Source organism: Schistocerca cancellata, chromosome 3, assembly GCF_023864275.1.
Source record: "Schistocerca cancellata isolate TAMUIC-IGC-003103 chromosome 3, iqSchCanc2.1, whole genome shotgun sequence".
Taxonomy (NCBI): Eukaryota; Metazoa; Arthropoda; class Insecta; order Orthoptera; family Acrididae; genus Schistocerca; species Schistocerca cancellata.
In genome coordinates, this window is record NC_064628.1 from 293761064 (window position 1) to 293784068 (window position 23005).

A 23005-nucleotide genomic window follows, 5' to 3' on the forward strand; every position below is an offset into this window, starting at 1 on the left:
CCTTCATTTGATCCACGGCAAAGTGGGCTGGAGTATCATCACATAGCAGCCACAGAAACCTTCGAATCATCAATGGCACTTCTTCCAGCAGGGGAGGCAAAGTTACTCACAAGAAACGACGATTGTACCAGCCTTTTTAAAAGATGTGGAAGGAAGACTGGTCCCAAAATACAGTCGCCAATTATACCGACCCACACATTTTGGCTGCACCAATGCTGATGATTCGCAGTCACCATACCATGGAGGTCTTGCATACTATCCCACGGATGACTGTTATTAAAGTTGAAGATACCACTTCGCATAAAGGTAGTCTCATCTGTGAATAGGATAGATAACACAAATCCTGGAATCTTGGTCGCGTGGTGAAGAAACCAGTGACAAAACTGCCCCCAATGTGGACAGTCTGTCGCCACTAAGCCCTGCACACGATGAAGTGATAAGGGTAGTAACAATTGTCATGGAGAACGTTCCACACAGTCGCCTGGCTTACCTGGTACTGGCCGTGCCAACTGCCTGGTACTGACACGGTGGTTACCTTCCTCCAAGTCCGGTGTCCGAGCACTTTGGGTATGTTCTTCATGGTTTCCTGCCTCCTGCAACGACCCTGTCTCAGGCAAACGGCGAAACACTGTTGCAGACATGTCCATGGCCTGAAGTAATACCCAATGACTGCCCACAGCACGATACCAGAACGCCATTATGCCTCTCCAAAACAATGGAGAAATGGAACCCTTACCTAGATCGCCAAAAACTCGTTTGCAATGGTCATCCGTGGTAGTGCACAAGTGCTATTCGTCGCTGATCACGACGCCATTCATCAGAAATTTATGCTTTCTGGTCACAGCACCACTCCAGATGCAGCCAATTATGTTGTGGTGTTAATGGCAGCCTAAGTGTGGGACAGCAATTCCCTAGTACGGCTGCTGCTAGTGACTGATCAGTGGTGTGGGATGACACAAAATGCAGGGAGTACATTGCTTGTTCTTGGGTGGGAGGGATAGGTGTGAAGGGATTACAAAGTGCTTGGTGTAGAATATGGTGATCCTTTTTTCTGGTGGTTAAATGTGATCGACTGGAAGCGCAATGACGAATCTGTCTATCCTCACTTTCTCCTATAGTCCAACATCAGGCCACTGCCACGTTCAAGTGGCCAAAAAATCTGGCTAATGGATGATTCTGTCAGCTGGCCAAGTCGAGACTCACATTGGGGCCCCTTTCAAACACTGTCAGGTGCCAATAACACTGTCTCACACGAGCTGCAGTAGCTCTGTGTCCTTCACACCGACTGCTCAACATCTGATACTGTTTTACACCCCTTATATAACCTACCAAGCCTGGTCACAACGGTAAACATAAACAATACCAATACACTCTGGTGGCCATTTTACTTGCCACAGAGAATTGCAGCTCTCATCACTTACAAATCCAAAAAATTGGTTCAAATGGCTCTGAGCACTGTGGGACTTAACTTATGAGGTCATCAGTCCCCTAGAACTTAGAACTACTTAAACCTAACTAACCTAAGGACATCACACACATCCTTGCCCGAGGCAGGATTCGAACCTGTGACCATAGCGGTCGCGCATTCCAGGCTGTAGCACTTAGAACCTCTTGGCCAACCCGGCTGGCTTACAAATCCACAAATGGTGTGTAAATGTATGAAGTTACGTTGATCGTTGATATCACACTATGTCTACTGGGTGCTCACTATTTTTTTTTTTTTTTTTTTTGTCAGGCAGTGTAGCTGAAATAATTTTTACATTGAATTTTGCATTGAAACTTAATGGGTAATATAAAAATTTTGGTTAAACTTAAAGATAAAGAAGAAAAACTTGCAATAAATATTACAACAATGAGCTTTACTTAACAGTAGTTCAGTTCGTTTACACTAGTGATTTGCTTAGAACTCGGGTTTCATTCAGGTTACTGACATGATGGAATACTTCCCACGAAATTTACTGAATCTTAATCCATTACATTTGTTCATAATGTCTCATTACATTAATTCCACTGAATTCTTTAATTAATATCTTTCTTTTTGCTTCACTTGCACTTCTTATCTGCCATTGACACTTACATCACTTTAATAATCACAATAGTCAATACAACTCACTTCACTGAATATTGTTTCTGCAGCCCGCCACACCACGCATTTGTACTTGACACTGGGAATCTACCCTCTAACTGCTACTTTAACTGACTAGTGGCAAAACGCAGACACGCTCAGCTCGAAAAACACTGCATTGTCGAGACGACACAGCCCAGCGGAAACCCACCTTCCAAGGAACTTGACACACAGTTACAACATAAGTGTGCCCGGGGAGTAAGGGAGGCGAATGAGGGCAAGAGGAGGCACTTCTCCCCTGTTCTCTGAATCTGGAGTACAGAATTTTTATTCATTAGGGAATTCTCATACGCTTCCAGGAAACCTCTTGTTTAGCCAATTGTAGCATAATGTGACACAAGGCATGATATGTTTCGAAACTGATCAACTCATCTATATCACAAATGACAGTTTCAGAGTCTTACCCCTCCATCCCTCCTCCCCTCCCCCCACCGGATAAATTTCTGCAGACTCTCATGCTTACAGAGTGTGTGGTGTGGTGTGGTGCAGGGCTACGCCACAGTGCTGGATGGGCGAGTGACGCTGACGCCATCGCAGCGGCTGCGGCTGTCGCTGGCAAGAGCAGTGCTGCGGGACGCGACAGTCTTGCTCGTTGAGAACCTACGCAAGGTCGAGGACGATGACTCAGAGGCGGTATGCAGTCTTTACCTCACCCCCCCCCCCCCCAAAAAAAAAAATGTATGTGAAATCTTACGGGACTTAACTGCTAAGGTCATCATTCCCTAAACTTACACACTACTTAACCTAAATTATCCTAAGGACAAACACACACACCCATGCCCGAGGGAGGACTCGCACCTCCGCCGGACCAGCCGCACAGTCCATGACTGCAGCCCCCACGACCGCTCGGCTAATCCTGCGCGGATACCTCACCGACTACTCGCGACAAGGGAGTCTACTGCAGCGCAGTATTCCTGTACGGTGTCTCACCTGTCATGAGTGATCATTTTCGTTTACTCCCCAGCACCAAAACAGCATGTTGTGAGTGTGTCTGCTGTGCAATTTTGCACCTTGGTAAAAGCAACGCTATACGTTACCAGCGCTTCTTTACTAAAAAATCGAAATATAGTAACAGAATGTAGGGGCAAGCATTGATAATATTGTGTAGAGTGAATTAAAGATGTTTCTCCTTCACATCTCCTTCTGCACAGTGGAGGAATGCTTGAGTAGCGATAGTTAGTCATTTTAAAGAAAAAAACGCTGTAATTAGATAGCATGTAGCCATACAAACCTTATTTTTAGTTGTGTATAACTTTCCTACCTTTTTCTGTTCATCATAATGTTTGTCGTGAATTTGATCTATGGAACAACTAACTAACTAAATAACTTTAATAATTATGTAAGTAAAATTCATAGTGGACAATTTTCACAAAGGTCATATGGTAAATTTTTCACACTCTTGAGAGCAGAAAGAATAGGAAATGTTTCGTCCAAACATTTCAAAACATCTACATTCATCTTCTCGCAAAAATACACACTCACAAAAATCTACAAAAATATTTAGAAGCAGTAAATGGTGACTTTTCGCTTTATTCTATGTAATTTGTTTTCTTTCTAAGGGGCAAAAATCAACGAAAATTATGTTTTTCATTAGACAGATACGCCTTTTTCACATATGAAGCAGTTTTCGTTGAAAAGCGTTCATCTATTGACATTCTTCTTTATGAATTGTGTAGGCTTTTTGTTTGTAAAATGAAAGTACCTATTTGCTTTCAGGTATTTCATCTCTTTTGTGGGAGACCACTGTTAGGAAAATTACCATGCCCTCGTGAAACCTTTCCAACGTGCCACGAAAAAAAAAAGAAAAAAAGAAACAACAAAATAAAGATTAAGAAGGCATTAAAGAATTAAAGTACAAAATCCACGACAATAGCAGGAGTGCTCTCGGCGAAAGTAAGTTAACTTCTGATGATAGCAGACGATGCTACAGTCCCATGTTTCTGCGCATGCGCAAGTCAGGGAGATAATCAAGATTTAGAGTGGGCACAATCAAGTAACCGTTGGCTGCACTGAACCAGTCGCAGTTTATTAGCGGTAGAGTTACTAACAAGAGCATGACGCGCATCCACCACAAGCAGTAGATTTTGACGAGAAAGTCGCTTGTGTAAAATGGGCCTTGCGGTCCTTCCCAACACGTTGCAGCAAGCACACTCCATCACTCACGTTTACAACATTATAATTTGCCCTTGCCAAAGAAGGTAGTTGCTGACAGGTGCTGGGAGGATTTATGCACAGACCAATTAAGGCGGGCCTAAGGTGCTGAGAGACAGCGTGCCGTCAACAAAGACATGTTCATATAGGTCGTTGGGGCACCAAGAGCCTCAGGTGGCGTTTACATGGTTAACGGCAGAATTATACCACTTTCGTTTAGGGCCAGAGACTATTACACAGTACAGGTACTCAATGCAGCGGATACTATATTCATTTTGGCATATTCATATTTTGTATTGTAATTTGCAGTATGCCATTTCTAGACAACGGTGCACTGAAGATTTATCACAAACACATCACGCTTATAATCAAATGTCAGTTAACGACGCATCAACGATATAAGCCATCAAGAAGTACTATGATAACCGAGTTGAAAGACGGAAATTGCATGTCTGCAACATAGCATAATGGATAATGTTGTGGATTACAGAGTTGAAGTAAGTATAATAGCAATGAGCTGGTTGCTCCATTGGCCACTCACATTTAGTGTGATGTAGTCCTTGGATCATATTTTATAATTACCTTTTTTTCTGTCTCATTTTGTTCGATATAGTTCCTTGCGTTTGGTCGGGGTGGACGTCACAAGACATCCATTCAAATAGATCGTTGGTTCCTTGACTCAGTTTTTTAATTACAAAGAGCACGCAGTCCTCTGACCGAACACGCTGAGCTACCGTACCGGCGTTAGACACGTCACGATCATACAGAATAAAAAGAAACTTAGCAAGCTGCCAATTATCTGGATGCAGATTATCCACTTCACAGATTATGCGCGCATAGTTGTATGATTTTTGAAAAAATAAATCAAACCAAAAGTATGTATTACAATTAGCGTGAATATTATCGTTTAGAGTAACTGTGGTGGATGTGACTCATTTTTTACCATCGGGAGACGAAACGGGGCGTAATGTCAAAGTTGGACACTGCTGAAATATTTTTCTGCTGTTTCCCATTTCACATTCTGGTAGATGTGGGGACTCTAGAACTACATGCATACCCTGTAAACTGCTGTGACGTACATGGCAGAGGGTACTTACCATTGCATACGAGGCTATCAAAAAGTTTCCTTTTGAAGGCTAGACAGTCCAGAATCACTATGCCAATCAGGCAAAATTGCCATTAGCATTGAGGTAATTGTACCACTGATGCTCAAGGTTGATGATGCCTGTTTGATACAATGCCATGTCCATCTCCGTGAAGAAGTCCTGTAACTGCCTGCTGCACATCCTCATCCAACAGGAATCGTAGACCCTTCAAAACACTTTTTATGGGACCAAAGGCGTGATAATTGTATGGGGAGAGGTTGGAGATAGGGTGGACGCACGAGTGTCTACCATGTGATATGGCGTAACTTCTGCATAACAACAATTACAATATAGGGACATGCGTTATCATTAGGCAGCAGCACCCGCTGTCACAGTTTTTCCAGACAGTAGTTTTCGACAGACATGCTGTCCCATAAACATTCTTCATTCTCCGATGGATGTCGGTCTGTGTTTCCTTCAGCAGCCAAGGAAAGTATAAGAGAATGTTGGTCCTGTTTGGACACATTTGGTAATAACATCTCCACAGTTCACATTTCCTCATTTACCATATACATCCCAGAAAGACACAAATGTGACATTAATCCCTTGCCTACATGTTAGTGCTTATGTACCCACATCAGAGTCATGCTACGTTGCATATGCACTGCAGCAGTGCCCTCAAACAGAAACTTTTTGATTGCCCCTTACATAATTTATTAATGATACTTCCCATGCCATTCACTTATGAAGCAATGAAAGAATGACCATTTAAATGCCCAGTGCACACAGTAATTATTCTAATCTTGTCATCATGCCCCTAAGTGTGAGATACTTAGCGGGTCGTAGTTTATTCTTAATCATCATTTAAAGCTGGTTCTTGAAACTTTGTAAGTAGGTTTTCTCAGGATCAATTGTGTCTATCTTCAAAAGTCATTGAAGCAAGGGAGAAATTAAAATTACTCCATAGTGCAATGTTGAATAATAGACAAAATCTCAAGCTAAAGGAGGCCTTCAGAATTTATCAAGAATACTATAAAAATTTATTAGCCATGAGCATCTATGTTGCAAACAAGCTTCAGGCTTCACACAATGTTACTACCGGTGTCTGGGGAGTGATAAACAGTTTTAGAACAGGTAGAGACAAATCTTATATGGATTTATTGACCACAATGAGATGGTAGCAAAAGACCAACTTGAAATTGTTAATATATTCAATGAATATTTTTTTCTACAGGGGAAGCAGTCAGTGACAAACATAATAACCTGCAAAATAATTTTAAAGGCACTCCATCTGAGCATAGCATATATCTAGCCCCACAAATTGCAAAGAAATAATTCTACATCTACATCCATACTCCGCAAGCCACCTGACGGTGTGTGGCGGAGGGTACCTTGAGTACCTCTATCGGTTCTCCCTTCTATTCCAGTCTCGTATTGTTCGTGGCAAGAAGGATTGTCGGTATGCCTCTGTGTGGGCTCTAATCTCTCTGATTTTATCCTCATGGTCTCTTCGCGAGATATACATAGGAGGGAGCAATTTACTGCTTGACTCCTCGCTGAAGGTATGTTCTCAAAACTTCAACAAAAGCCCATATAAAGCTACTGAGCGTCTCTCCTGCAGTTTATCTATCATCTCCGTAACGCTTTCGCGATTACTACATGATCCTGTAATGAAGTGCGCTGCTCTCCGTTGGAGCTTCTCTCTCTCTTCTATCAACCCTATCTGGTACGGATCCCACACTGCTGAGCAGTATTCAAGCAGTGGACGAACAAGCATACTGTAACCTACTTTCTTTGTTTTCGGATTGCATTTCCTTAGGATTCTTCCAATTAATCTCAGTCTGGCATCTGCTTTACCGATGATCAACTTCATATGATCATTCCATTTTAAATCACTCCTAATGCCTACTCCCAGATAATTTATGGAATTAACTGCTTCCAGTTGCTGACCAGCTATATTGTAGCTAAATGATAAGGGATCTTTCTTTCTATGTATTCGCAGCACATTACACTTGTCTACATTGAGATTCAATTGCCATTCCCTGCACCATGCATCAATTCGCTGCAGATCCTCCTGTATTTCAGTACAATTTTCCATTGTTACAACCTCTCGATATACCACAGCATCATCCACAAAAAGCCTCAGTGAACTTCCGATGGCATCCACAAGGTCATTTATGTATATTGTGAATAGCTACGGTCCTACGACACTCCCCTGCGGCACACCTGAAATCACTCTTACTTCAGAAGACTGCTCTCCATTGAGAATGACATGCTGCGTTCTGTTATCTAGGAACTCTACAATCCAAGCACACAATTGGTCTGATAGTCCATATGCTCTTACTTTGTTCATTAAATGACTGTGGGGAACTGTATTGAACACCTTGCAGAAGTCAAGAAATACAGCATCTACCTGGGAACCCGTGTCTATGGCCCTCTGAGTCTCAATAGCTTTCTAAATTCTTCCAGTTCCACAGGGCATGATGACCTCACTATTAATGAATTAAAAGTATGCAGACAAAATGTCTCTGTACCTCTATCTGTAGCAGCAAATAATATAATAGAATCAGGCACCTTTCCATACAGACTAAAAATAGCTCAGGTAACACAATCCTTACAAAAGGTGACTAACTCAAAACTACAGACCAATCTCATTATTTCCTGTCTTTTCCAAAATAGTTGAAAAGGTCATATATAACAGAATTATAAACTTTCTCCAGGTGCACAACCTGATGTTTCAAAATCAAAATGGGGTCTTAAAATGTAAATCAACTAGCACAGCAGCTGCTCAGTTAATTGAAGAGATAATAAATGGCATCAAGAACTTTTGGCTGTGTGAATGCCACTATCCTATTAGATAAGCTATACCATGGACCTTGCCATTGGTGGGGAGGCTTGCGTGCCTCAGCGATACACATGGCCGTACCGTAGGTGCAACCACAACGGAGGGGTATCTGTTGAGAGGCCAGGCAAACATGTGGTCCCTGAAGAGGGGCAACAGCCTTTTCAGTATTTGCAGGGGCAACAGTCTGGATGATTGACTGATCTGGCCTTGTAACACTAACCAAAACGGCCATGCAGTGCTGGTACTGTGAACAGCCGAAAGCAAGGGGAAACTACGGCCATAATTTTTCCCGAGGGCATGTAGCTTTACTTTATGGTTAAATGATGATGGCATCCTCTTGGGTAAAATATTCCAGAGGTAAAATAGCCCCCCATTCGGATCTCCGGGCGGGGACTACTCAAGAGGACGTCGTTATCAGGAGAAAGAAAATTGGCATTACACGGATTGGAGCATGGAATGTCAGATCCCTTGACCGGCAGGTAGGTTAGAAAAATACACTAAGCAGATTCAGAAGGTTGTAGGTTGCAGTAAGTACTGGGAGATGAAGAAGCTTGCACAGGATAGAGTAGCATGGAGAGCTGCATCAAACCAGTCTCAGGACTGAAGACCATAACAACAACATGGAACATTGACATCAGAGGTACTGCTCGTGGCCTAATAAAATTTTACATGAATAACCGAAAAGAGTTTGTACTGCTTAAAACTGAAAATGGTGTTCACAAATCCAAAATCACTAATATAAAATATGGAGTTCCCCAGGGCTCAGTACAGGGTCCACTTCTGTTTTTGATTTACATAAATGATGTAAGATATTGGACTCAAAGTTCAAAAATAGTTCTGAATATGGATGATACATCTATCATGTACAAAAAGGAATCATTTAACAAACTAGAGACCCACCATAATAATGTGACAAATCAAACTGTTCAGTATTTTAATGAAAGCCACTTAAATGTAAGCAGTAGTGAAACATGTCTCATGGAGTTTAACGACAGTAGTTTTAATGATGAAATTACACTATACATAGGTAATGAATTAGTAAAAATGGAGTTTAGTGAAAATACTTCAGTTTAACAATTCAAAGCCATCTAAACTAGAATACACATGTTGACACTCTAGCATGTAAGTGTCTAAAAATGTATTTGCAACTAACATTATTAGCAAGTTCTACAAAGATGTCCTAAAAACTGCATGCCATGCTCTATTTTCCTCTCACCTGATTCACGGAATAGAAATATGGGGAACCGCAATCCAAGCAAATCTATATAAGCTATTGCTACCCCAAAAAAAGGGCTATAAGAATCATCTGTGGAGCAAAATATAAGGAATCATGCTGTAGTTTGTTTCCAAAAACTGGTGTACCACCCATAGTGAACATGTGGATTGTAAAAGCCATATTAAATGAAACGATGGAAAATCCAGGAAGGAACGTAACAATATTATGAAAAGGGTAGTTGCTACTCACCATATAATGGAAATGCTGAGTCGCATGCACGCGTAAATGCAACTCACACACATGACTGCAGTCTCTGGCAGCTGAAGCCACATTGTGAGCAGCAGCAGCATTGCATGATGGGAGTTGGGGTAAGGAGCAGGCTGGGGTAGGGAGAGAGAGGAATAGCAAGGTGGCATCGGGGATTGTGAAGTGCTGCTGAGGAGCATGCAGGGACGAGGTGGAGAGAGGATAGGGCAGCTAGGTGCAGTCGAAAGGGTAAATGGAGGGAAAGGGAGCGATGGGGGGGGGGGGGGGGGGGTGTAGTAGAAGAGGAAAGAAGTAAAAAGACTGGGTGTGTTGGTGGAATGGGGAGCTGTGTAGTGCTGGAATGGGAACAAGAAAGGGGCTGGAGGGTGAGGACAATGACTAATGAAGGTTGAGGCCAGGAGGATTACAGGAGCATAGGAGAGTTCCCACCTGCACATGTCAGAAAAGCTGGTGTTGGTGGGAACGATCCATGTGGCACAGGCTGTGAAGCAGTCACATTAAAGCCATATTACTTGTTAAAAGAATGCAGCCCAACATTTGTTCTTATTTGTATCAGTCCAATACCAGAAATAAAGAAAAATTTTATACCAGCAGCCACTGAAAAGCACTTTACGAAAAGGGTCCACAATATGCAGGTTTAAGGTTTGGTAATGCACTATCCAATAACGTTATGACCCTACCCACAATGTAGCTTAAATTTCAACTAAAGGAGTTCCTGTTACAAAATCCCTTTTACACATTAAAAGACTATCAAACTTATATGCAGAACAAGAAGTGCTTCAAAAAATATGTAAATAGTGTTAAGCACACCACTTTATTTATAATTTAGTCATTATGTTAATCAATGACATATTCAGAAGAATGTATTACTGTGCTATGTATCAAGAATTGTAACTGTTTTTATACATATAGAATGAGACATGTGTCGCATATGTATATAAATTGCCAGTTCACTTCTTTCAACATCTCAGTGAAACTCTCCCATGGGTCAGACAAACTTGTGACCATCATGTTGCCATTTTCTGTATATGTTCAGTATTCCCTGCTGGTCCTGTATGATACAGGTCCCACATACTTCAGCAATGTTCTAGAATGGACCACACAACTGATTTGTAATTAATCTCCTCGGTAAACTGATTGCATTTCTTCAGTAGTCTAAGAATAAAATAATGAAGTCTGTCACTTGCAATACCAATGACTGAATCTATGTGACCATTCCATTCCATATCCCTACAAAGTATTTGTATGAGTTGACTGATTCCAATTGTGACACATGTATTATGTAATCTAGTTATGTTTGAACTTAAACATTACTTATCATTTAAGTTAATAGGTTTCAGTAAAATCAAAATACATTTCTATAAAGACTGGATGTCAATCTTACTAGTGAGTGGTGTCATAATTATCAAAGTTGTCTATTAGCTCATAATGTTTCCGCCATTAGGCACTGTAGTAGAATTTTCAATGTCATAACTTCTAATAAACATCTTTTTAAAAAAACTATGTACAGTACAAAAAATAAATATTATCAGTTGTTTACTATGAGCAGATGGGAGATCCCAACTTCTTCTGTTTCAATCACCTCCATCTACCATTAGCAGCGCTTTTGACACACACACACACACACACACACACACACACACACACAGAGAGAGAGAGAGAGAGAGAGAGAGAGAGAGAGAGAGAGAGAGTCAGCTATCTGGGTAGCACTCTCTGATGTGTAGTACACACATGACCCATTTAGAGGAATCCTACAGTTTCCAGTCTTATGGTGTCACAGAACTTTCAAAGTCTCTGGTTCAATTCCTGAACTTGATTCAGAACCATAAGGCCAGAGCCAATTCTGGGAATAGTTCCGCAAATTATGAGCTTCACTGAAACCCATGTGTGAGGCTAGTCTTCTCAGCCTTCTCTGGTAGTTGCTGGTATGAAACAAGTATGAACTCGGAGCCAGCTACAGCGTGTGCCACAGTCTGCAGTTGTTTGCCCCCACGTTCCCTCAGTGTCTGCCAGAAATGCCCCTTCAACATGTTGAATGAGGCCTCAAGGCACACACACTGGATGCGCCTGGTGTTCCTTCCCATCCGTTGCTGCCATTTCCCTAAAGAGTACCATTATTAATCACAAGTTCTAACTTCCGACAATTAATAGATCCTATTTGTTGGTATTTGATTTCTCTTGAAAAAGATACAGCAGGTTTCCCAACAGGTGAAGTGAGTCTCACCAGCTCACTTTCAGTTTCAGCTAGTTGGTTAGGAAGATCAAAATAAAACCTTGAGTTCTACCTGATCCTTGTCTCCCCTGTGCAGGGTGCTTAGCCCACCACCAACATGCCAATCACACTCAAGTGGACAAGTACTCTGAACTTGATATAGATGAGATGGGATGTATTGCAATCTGCCATCTGCTTTACTTACAACTGACATTATGTTGTCATTCCATTTCATATCCTTATAAATCATTACACCCTGGTATTTTTATGAGTTGACTGATTCTAACTATGATTTAGTGATATTATAATCACAGGCCAACTGTTTTCACTTTGTGAAGTGCATAATTTCACATTTCTGAACATTCAAAGCAAGCTACTTACATTGCATCACTTTGAAATATTTTCAAAATCTAGATAACATTTGTGCAGCTTCTTTATGACAGCACTTCATTATAGGCAAGTGCATCATCTGCAAAAAGTTTGATTTTATTATTAATATTGTTTGCAAGGTCATTAATATACAACATAAATGGCAAGGGGCCCGACACCCCTCCCTGGGGTACATCTGAAGTTACTTCTACATCTGATGATAACTTTCCATTCAAGATAACATACTGTGTTCTCCCTACCAAGAAGTCCTCAATCTAGTCACAAATTTCATTTGATACCCCATATGGTCATAGTTTTGACAATAAGTGTAGGTGTGGTACTGAGTCAAATGCTTTTCAGAAACCAAGAAATACTGCATCTACTTGGTTGCCTTGATCCAAAGCTTTCAGTATGTCATGTGAGAAAAGTGCGAGTTGCATTTCTCGTGATCAATGTTTTCAAAATCCATGCTGGTTGGCATTGAGGAGGTCATTCTGTTCAAGATACCTCATTATGTTTGAGCTCAGAATATGTTCTAAGGTTGTACTATAAATCAATGTCAAAGATATTGGATGATAGTTTCGTGGATCACTTCTACTACCCTTCTTGTGGACGGGTGTGACCTGTGCCTTTTTCCAAGAACTGGACATGGTTTTATGTTCAAGGGATCTACAACAGGTTACAGTTAGAAGAGAGGCTAACTCAGCCATAAATTCAGTAAGAATCTCACAGAGAGCCCATCGGGGCCTGGAGCTTCGTTCAGTTTTAATGCCTTCAGCCGTTTTTTCAATGTCACTGACAATACTATTTATTTCAATCATCTTTTCAGTGGTATGAGAATTATGTTGGAACAATTCTCCTGCATTTTCCTTTGTAATTGAACTTTTGAAAATGGTTAGTGAGTGACTGGACACTAACTTTGGTGCCAATAAGAGCCTCTCAATATGACCAGAATTTCTTTGGATTTTATGAAAGATCTTTTGGCAGCATTCTGCTGTGGTAGAGGAGGTTTCTTGCATAGTTCACGTGATAGCAAAACATGTTTCATTCACTCCTCTATCCATAGCCGTACACCTATTATACAGTACTTCCTGTTTATTTAGAAGTTTTTTTACAGTCACTATGAGGGCTATATCATGGATGGTTCCTACCATGTCTGTCAAGTGATAGTCAACTATTCTTTTAAATCTGAGTCTTACTTCCATTATATGTTCCTGCCCTGAGATAAAAGTTTCAAGTTCCTCATTGAGTCATAGCAATACTACATCAGTATCTAGTTTATTGGACATATAAATCTTTCTGCTTGTTTTACATTCCTTTTGTACTTTCATAATCATTGTTGCTACAACTGACTCATGGTCACTGACACCAGTTTCAATGTGGACATCCTCAAAGAGGTCAGGTCTGTTTATTGCCATGAGATCTAATGTAAACTGCCAAGAGCTGATAATAAAAATTTCTTCATTATACAGCCTATTTCAGTTCATCAGGTATTCTTTCTGGGGACAGTCCTGCAGGTAGCTGAGTATATATGTGTGTTTGGGAAGCACAGGAGCACAAAAGTTTTTTAAATTAGGTGACTCTCCATCCAGTCCAGATAATGATAGTTATAGAGTCCTGGAAGTGTCAGTATAAGATGCAAAGAAATGCCCCCTACAGGCGAGAGTGTAATAACCCTAGTAATTAAATACCACACCATTCTAATAACGTGCCAGGGTTTGCAGCACTTCTAAAAAGCTGTGTTCACATAAACACTGGATACAGAAAACTGCTTAAAACCTGAAACCTATAGCAGTGAGGTGTCTGGAGAAAATCTGGATATATATCAGAACGATAGTAGTTAAAACAGAGCAAGCTGGAATCTCTGATCTGCTCTTAATAAACGCCTGCTCATAATTATTTTTTGTATTGTAATTAGTTTTGTTTAAAAACATTTTTTTAGAAATTATGACTAATTGAAAATTCTACTACAGCATCTAATGGGGAAAACATTTTGGGCTAATAGCTTTGATACTGATGACACCACTCACTAGAGATCAACATCCAGACTTTATAGAAATGTATCTTCATTTTACCAAAACCAGTTAACTTAAAAGATAATTAATGTTACAGTTCAAACATATCTGGACTACACCATTGATTTTACATCACCCTGTACATTGTTGTAAATATTTTAATATTTGCAACAGCTTACAAGACGATGTATAATCAGTGGTCCAAAGAGTATAAAAATCTATGTGCCATTACTATTGCAAACAGTAATACAAATTACATTGTCAGTAGTAAAAACTTACCATACACTGCTTAAAATATTACAAGGCATAACAGTTAGCAAATCGTCATCTCTGTTTCTCAGTAATATATGATGCTGCAGTAGCTGTAAAAGAATTTTGCCAGTGTCTACTCCTCCAAAATTTGCTGCAACTTGCTGAGTTCTTGACAGTGTAGCTAATGATTTGGTATTGCCAAGAGAAATTTCAAGAAATTCAATTTGACAAAATGAACTCTTTCAAAATTACGGTATGTATTTATTGTATAAGACTGTAACAGAATTGGCTGACAAAAATCTGTCAGGAAACTGAGGCTCTCTTGGCTGACTCTCCACTGCTTGTATATATTTCTAACAATCACTGCTTACGTCATCCATTATTGGAAATAGAAAATTTATCTTTTACAATCAAAACCTTGCTGGTGTATACCAAGTGGCTACATCCAGTTGCACATTAATTTTTTCCTCTCACATTGCAACATAATTTTTACACAGCTTTTAGCTTTTAGTATTGAAATTCACAAGATATATTTGATGGTAATGCATTTTATTAAGCTGCTTATATCATGTAGGTTATTAGCTGGAAAATGTTCCTAACATTTGCACGACCTTATTCCGTAAATACTAACAAAAAGTTAGTTTCACTTCTTCTAAAAGGTATTCTGAAATTACAAAATGAGAGTTGGTTAAGTTTTTATGTTCAAATATTGATTAGTAACAGCCAATCAGTACCGAGAGATATGTATGCTTGCTAAGTTCAAAATGAAATTAATGTCAGAATATGAATCAGTATAATAAATTAGGTTCAAAAAAACCAGATAAATGTAATAAATTGATACAAAATTTATAGAAGCCTATAAATAGGGCAACTTGATGTCTGAGGTCAAATTTCATCTCATATTTATCCTAATGGTCATATATTGGTATGTTTCATGCTCTCCTTCCATGAAGAAATGATTCCTATTGACAAAGTAATTTATGTTATTATTTGGCAACTGTTATGACTTGTGGATTTCATATTACTTGCTGCCTTTGATTTTACATTGCTTTTTATACTGTTGTAAATATTTTATGATACCTGATGTTGGTCTGTGGGCCAAAATTGGTTGCATAACAAAGAAATTTTTATCGGTAGCTCTTGGCAGTTAATCAAGATGTTTTTCACATCCCAGAATCATTGATAAAAATGCATGAGAACTTTCTAATAAATATAAAGCCTATAATCCCAGATTTCAGGAGTAGGCAAACACCCCCTCTTGTCTCTATCTCCCACCCCTACCGTAGACACCTATGTTTCCCAACATGAGAAGGGTTCTAAATCATATTTTCTAGATTGTTTTCAGAGTAGTGTTTCACAGTACAGAGCAGGTGAGCAAAGAACCTCTTCATGAAGTCAGGATAGCTGTTTGGAACTTACGAAGCATCTTCAGTGCTAATAAAATATTGTTAGAGTTCAATCAAGTATTACAATGTTTACAAGATGCTGCTGTTCTGTACCATGCTTCAATCAGCTACGTGTTGGATTCTAGCTCACGTCTGTAGAATCATTTCAGCATCTGCAGGCCCAGGCGAAGTGTAGCAACCTTGGTGGTGTGGTGAGTTACCAGCAAGGAAGCATGGCTGCTGCACAGTGTGAAATGGCTTCATGATGGCTGCTGGAGTATCCTTGGTCCCACTCTGAATTTTACAATGACCCTTGTGACCTATTAATGGTGTACCAGGTGTCAGTAGTCATGTGGTTGGTTGATCTCCTCCCTACTGGCCTGGTAGGTTTCTGCAACCTGAGGCACATGTGCTGTACAGGACTGGGGCCCAAAGAGGCCCTGTTGCTGGCTTCTGCATTGAAGTTTAGCACTGGCAGCACGCCACATTATGGTTTTGTCAGAAGACAATCAGTTTCTCCATTAGTAGATGATATGCAGGAAGTTCATCAGGTCATGACTGTTATCTCTAGTACATCTTTGCCTAGTTTGTAGACTGCCCTGGAGCAGCTAGTACATAGATTAACTACAGTATCATAATTGTAGAATCGAGTGCTATTACTGTTAATGCCATCAGTCTTAATGATAAACTCTTGATGAGAGCTGAAATGCAGGAGTATTTAAAGAGAGTTAGCATGAGGCTATGACATGAGGCTTTGTTCGTAATGACCACGTGTCCTCCTCATTCTGCTATATTCACTTAACAGGCTCTTAACTGTTACGTCAGTTCTTTGCTATGTGCTCTTGTGTAAGAGATGGAATTTTTTGCACCATGTCTTACAAGCTAATGAATATACTTGTCTTGCTTCCTTTGGTTTTCTGTCATAGTCTTCTTTCTGCTGAATGCACATTCTCATTTGGTAAATAGTATCATTATGTGTCATGGTTCTGACCCACTTGTGACTTACTGTCTTGCTTCCTGCTTCTGACTCTGTCTCTGGCATGACTTGATTTCACCTGTGGCAAAGTTATTGAGTTTTAATAAATATTTCTGATTTGCTACCCCTTACTATTCTTTACTGTAGTTATAAGGTTGTGTTGTCATGCTCACCACTATCAAACAAATCTATAATTAGCCCAATTGAAAGTCAGATGATTAAAACCTCCTCCAATTGTTGCAGTCTGATTGGGGAGCTTAGGTATTAGTGAACTGAGGTTTTCTCTCAAGTTTTCAGTTACATCTGAAGATGAGTCTGATGTTCGACAGAAGGATCCAGATATAATTTTATGCCCACTCCTCATACTGAGTCTTGCCCTAACAGTCTCACATGCAGCTTTAGTTTCTATCTTGGTAGAGCTGAGTTTCTTGTCTGCTGCAACAAATAGACCACCTCCATTTCCCATTAGCCTATCCTTCTGATGGACACTTAAATTTACCCCAAAAATCTAACAGCTGTCAACTTCAGGTTTCTACCAGCTTTCTGTACCTAGTATTGTGTGAGCTTCATTGGTTTTTAGGAGGGCTCCAAACTCTGGCACTTTGTAGTGAATGCTTTGGCAGTTAATCACAAGGATTTTAATACTGTCGCCTGTTAGGGGGTATTTCCTTGGATCTGTCACTGATACATCAGGGTCAGCCACACCTAGTGGAGAGTGGCCTAATCTTAAAAAAATAAATAACTTGAGTGCAACCCAGACACAACAAGCTAGGTGGACAGCAGCAGCTGACTTGTAGTGTGTGCCTGACCTGTTTAGGGAGTCCTACAATTTTCAACCCTCCTCCCATGTTTGAAAACAGCCTTCACACTGGGGCTGCATTGTAGCTGGTACAGTGTTTTACAAAACAGTAAACAAAACAACTTTTATCTTTTAATTTCTGGCTCTGTAAAGCTAAAAGAATTACAACTCTCCAAGAACTGAAGCAGTTAGTACACAAAAAGAGATACCTATAAAGCAACAAAAAAACCTAGGATAAAAGTTACTAATTTTCTGAAACTTTTAAAAAAATTTCAAATATGTACATGTTTTTTTTATGTAATTATATAATGAGGTAAGGGAATGATTGTTTTTGAACAAAGATGCTGTTGCCAGTTGTTTAAAAAATATCACAAATTCAGTTTACAATTGGCTATATAGTATAAGTTTTTTGTTGCAATTGCAAATATTCAAAAATACACAATATATCTGGATACATGCAAGTATTGACACAGTTAATGCAGGCTGTGTAAAAACAACATGAACAGTAAGATATAAGAATCCAGAATTCAAATCAGCACATGAATCTGGCACATGTGGTCTCATAGAAAGGAAAATTTAGAAGTTGGCTTATATACTGAAATGACAAACGTCATGGGATTCCTCCTAATATTGTATCAGATCTCCTTTTGCCTGTGTAGTGCAGTAACTCAATGTGGTATGGATTCAACAAGTTGTTGCAAGTCCCCTGCAGAAATACTAAGCCATGCTGTGCCTATAGCCATCCCCAATTGCAAAAGTGTTGCCAGTACAGAATTTTGTGCATGAATTGACCTCTCAGTTATGTTGGGTGATGTGGATGCCCAAATCATTCAGTCAAACTTTTTAAAATTTCCTTCAAACAAACCACAAACTGTAATAACTTCAAGCTGAACAAAAATATTTCAAGGAAGATGCAATACATGAAAGTCACAGATCAAGTAAACAGAGTAAGACGTGTGTACAATTTAACAGTCGAATCATAACTGACTCCAAGTCTAGCAGCTGCTGGCTGGCTGGCCGCTTAGGTGGCGCTGCTGCTGCTGCATGGCTGGCAGACAGCGCCACATGTAGAGGATGCACGTAACTGCGCGGCGACACTTTGAAAGATCGGCGAGTCACACCACTTTTCCCCCCTTTGAATTTTTTGCACAGGTCTTGATGGAGGTGGCCTGTAGATTGCTAACATCCATAGGTGTTGTTTGATTGGCCGTAAAGTCTCGAGGAGGAGGCTTCCCGCACGGACAGAAGTGTCCCCGATGATAACGAGTCGAGATGACAGGAGATGTGGGGGTCGAATCTGCTGGGGCCCCGCGCTCCAATCTGCCCGTTGTGGCAAGTCCAGTTGTTATAAAAGGAGACATGGGCGATGTGTCCGCGTCCGAAGGAGGAGGAGGCGAGTAGAGTTGCTCCGACAGATGATGGTCATCTGGTTCCTGCATGGGCACGTCTCCTGGTGGCGTCAGTTCTTGTGGTGGCACTGATATGATGGTGAGAGGACTGCGTTGTGAGTAATGAGAGATTCCAGTATCCCGAGCATCAGGTAGAGCCGAAGGTGGTGCAGTGGCATCCGGAACAGGCGTTGCTGGCACACGAGGCCGAAGCTGGTCTGAATGACGCACTGCAACACCCGTGTCCATCTGGATTTCATACAGGCGTCGGCCATGGTGGTGTAAGATGCGGCCAGGTCTCCATTTTGGCCACCTGCCATATCCCCGTACCCATACAAGGTTGTCGGCGGTGAACCGGCCAAGCGAAGTCACCCGCGGCCGTGAGGTGGAAGGCCGGAGAAGATGAAGTAGTGTGCGGGGCTGTCAGCCATGTAAGAGCTCAGCCGGGCTGTGGTCGCCCATGGGGGTGAAATGGTAAGAAACCAGAAATTGGAGAAGCGCATCGTCAGCAGCAGAAGATGTCAGGAGTTTCCTCATCTGAGCCTCAAATGTGCGGACCAGTTGTTCAGCCTCACTGTTTGACTGTGGATGGAACGGAGGGGCCGTGACACGCATGATGCCATGACGGGCACAAAAATCCGCAAAATCGGAAGAGGCAAATTGCGGACCATTATCAGTAACAAGAGTAGAGGGAAGGCCTTCCAAAGATAAAATGTGAGCTAGAGCATTGGTGGTTGCCGCGGTGGTAGGCGACGTGCAATGGACAATGAAAGGAAAGTTAGAGTAGGCATCAATAACGAGAAGCCAATAAGTACCTAAAAAAGGCCCCGCGAAGTCAGCAGGAATACACTCCCACGGCTTCTCAGGCGAAGGCCACAGTGACAAAGATGACTTCGGGGCAGCGGCCTGTGACGGACAAGGGCCGCAAGCAGCGATCATGTTTGCGATTTCAGAGTCGATGCCGGGCCAGTACACATGACAGCGCACCAGAGATTTTGTGCAAGACACACCCCAATGCCCTTGGTGAAGGAGGCGCAAGACCAAAGCACGCAAAGACATAGGTACCACAACACGCGGCGGAGCATTGTCGGTGGAAAGGAGGGTAACACCATCCCTAGCCGTGAGGCGGTAACGCAAAGCGTAGTAGTTCCACAACAGTTCAAAAGTCTTAGTGGACGGACGATCTTGCCAACCCTTCTGAATACAGCGTAAAACACGGGAGAGGGTAGGGTCAGAACCCATAGCAGCCGCCAGCCGGTCCCCGGTGATGGGGAACCCGTCCACAACCCGCTGCTCGGCAACATCCAGGTGGAAACACAAAAGTTCGTCCCTATCGAATGCCAGATCAGGACCTATGGGAAGGCGAGTCAGTGCATCAGCATTCGCATGTTGAGCCGTTGGCCGGAAATGAATCTCATAATTGAAACGAGACAAATAAAGAGCCCAACGCTGGAGGCAGTGTGCAGCCTTGTCGGGAAGTGACGTTGATGGATGAAACAAGGAAACAAGTGGTTTGTGATCTATAACAAGATGAAATTTGGATCCATAGAGAAAAACACCAAACTTATGAAGAGCATAAATAATGGCCAAAACTTCTTTTTCAATTTGAGAATACTTTTGTTGGGCATGCATGAGCGTTTTGGAGGCATAAGCAATGGGTTGTTCAGAACTGTCAGAAAAATGGTGCACAAGGACTGCACCGACCCCGTATTGAGAGGCGTCCGTGGCAAGAACAAGATCTTTGCCAGGTCGATAAGTAGCCAGCACAGGGTCTGTTTCAGCATAGCCTTCAATTTCTGGAAAGCCGCATTGCATGACGTGGACCAGTGAAAGGGCACGTCTTTATGCAACAGGCGATGCAACGGCTGAGCCACTGAAGCAGCAGATGGTAAAAACTTGTGATAGTATGCTATTTTCCCCAAGAAGGCCTGCAGTTCCTTAAAAGATGTAGGGCGAGGAAGGGCATCGATCGCAGCGACAGTTTGCTGAAGCGGAGGAATACCATCCCGAGAGAGTTGAAACCCCAAGTACGTGATAGATGCCTGAAAAAATTTTGATTTCTGAAGATTACACTTAAGACCGGCAGTCTGTAAGACACGAAAAAGTGTGCGGAGATTCCGAAGATGTTCTTCAGTGGTGGAGCCAGTGACAACAATGTCGTAATTTATACGCCCAGGGACAGTGAGCAATAATTGTTCCAAGAATCGCTGAAAGAGAGCAGGGGCACTGTCAACCCTGAATGGCAATCATTGGTATTGATAGAGGCTGAAAGGCGTGTTAAGGACCAGAAACTGTCGGGAAGCAGCATCGAGAGGAAGTTGATGATAAGCTTCTGACAGGTCAAGTTTAGAAAAATACTGGCCTCCAGCAAGTTTAGTGAACAATTCTTCAGGTCGAGGCATAGGGTAAGTGTCGATAAGGCACTGAGCATTTACAGTGGCTTTGAAATCACCACAGAGACGAATATCACCATTTGGCTTAGCAACGACAATGACAGGAGAGGACCACTCACTGGAAGTGACAGGAAGCAAGACCCCTGAAGCAGTGAGACGATCCAGCTCCCATTTGGCCTGATCACAAAGGGCCACAGGAATGGGCCGAGCCCGAAAAAACTTAGACTGAGCAGTGGGTTTGAGTGTGACACAAGCTTAAAAGTCGTTTGCATGGCCTAACCCAGGAGAAAAAAGGGACGAAAATGTTGTCGACAAGGAATCCAATTGAGCATAAGGAATAGCATCAGAGACGATATTGACAGAGTCATCTATGGAGAACCCAAAAACGCGAAAGGCATCGAAACCAAAAAGATTCTCTGCGTTATTATGGTCGACCACAAATATGGGAACAGTGCGAACGACAGAGTTGTAAGATACCTCAGCATCAAGTTGTCCCAAGAGAGAAATCTTCTGTTTATTGTAAGTCTGTAATTGCCTAGTGACAGGTGACAGGATTGGAGAACATAACTGAAGATACGTCTGAGAATTGATGATAGTGGCAGCAGAACCAGTATCCACCTGCATGCGAACATCTCGGCCAAGTATTTGGACAGTGAGGAATAACTTCCCTGAAAGGGAAGAAGTACAATTGACAGACAACACAGAATCAGAATCAGCATCATGTTCATGAACATCATGTATGCGGTCAGATTTGCAAACGGATGACACATGACCCCTTTTTTTGCGTTTGTGACACACGGCCCAACGTTGTGGACAATCTTCTCGTGAATGTTTTGTAAAACACCGCGGACATGAAGGAAATTGCCGTGGGTTTTGCTGCAGTTTCATAGAGGTTTGTTTACAGTTAGGCCGAGGCTGCACTTGGGAGCGTACTGCGTCCACGTCAGCTGGCGGGGACACGCCACATGCTTCGTCAACACTGCACAGAGGTTGTATTTCCCCGACGTCACCCCATGCCTCTATTTGCGCTCCAGCGGCGCGAGAAATTTCAAAAGACTGAGCGATGGATAGGACTTCATCTAGAGTTGGATTTGCCAACTGAGGACACATTGCTTAACTTCTTTGTCTGGTGTCGATCGGATAATAGCACCCCGTACCATGGAATCGGCGTAGGACTCTTTGTGAATTTCAGTAACAAATTGACACTTTTTACTGAGGCCGTGAAGTTCAGCAGCCCAAGCGCAATAGAATTGATTCAGTTGTTTTTGACAACGATAAAAGGCAACACGAGAGGCTACCACATGCGTTTGCTTTTGAAAATAGATGGACAGAAGTGAGCACATTTCAGCAAAGGACAAAGACACAGGATCTTTCAAAGGAGCCAATTGCGACAAGAACCGACACATTTGAGGTGAAATCCATGAAGGGAAGAGAGACTTATATGTTTGTTCGTCCGCGACATGAAATGCTTAGAAGTTCTGTCGAAGATGTTTTTCATAATCAGACCAGTCTTCCGCCGTCTCGTCA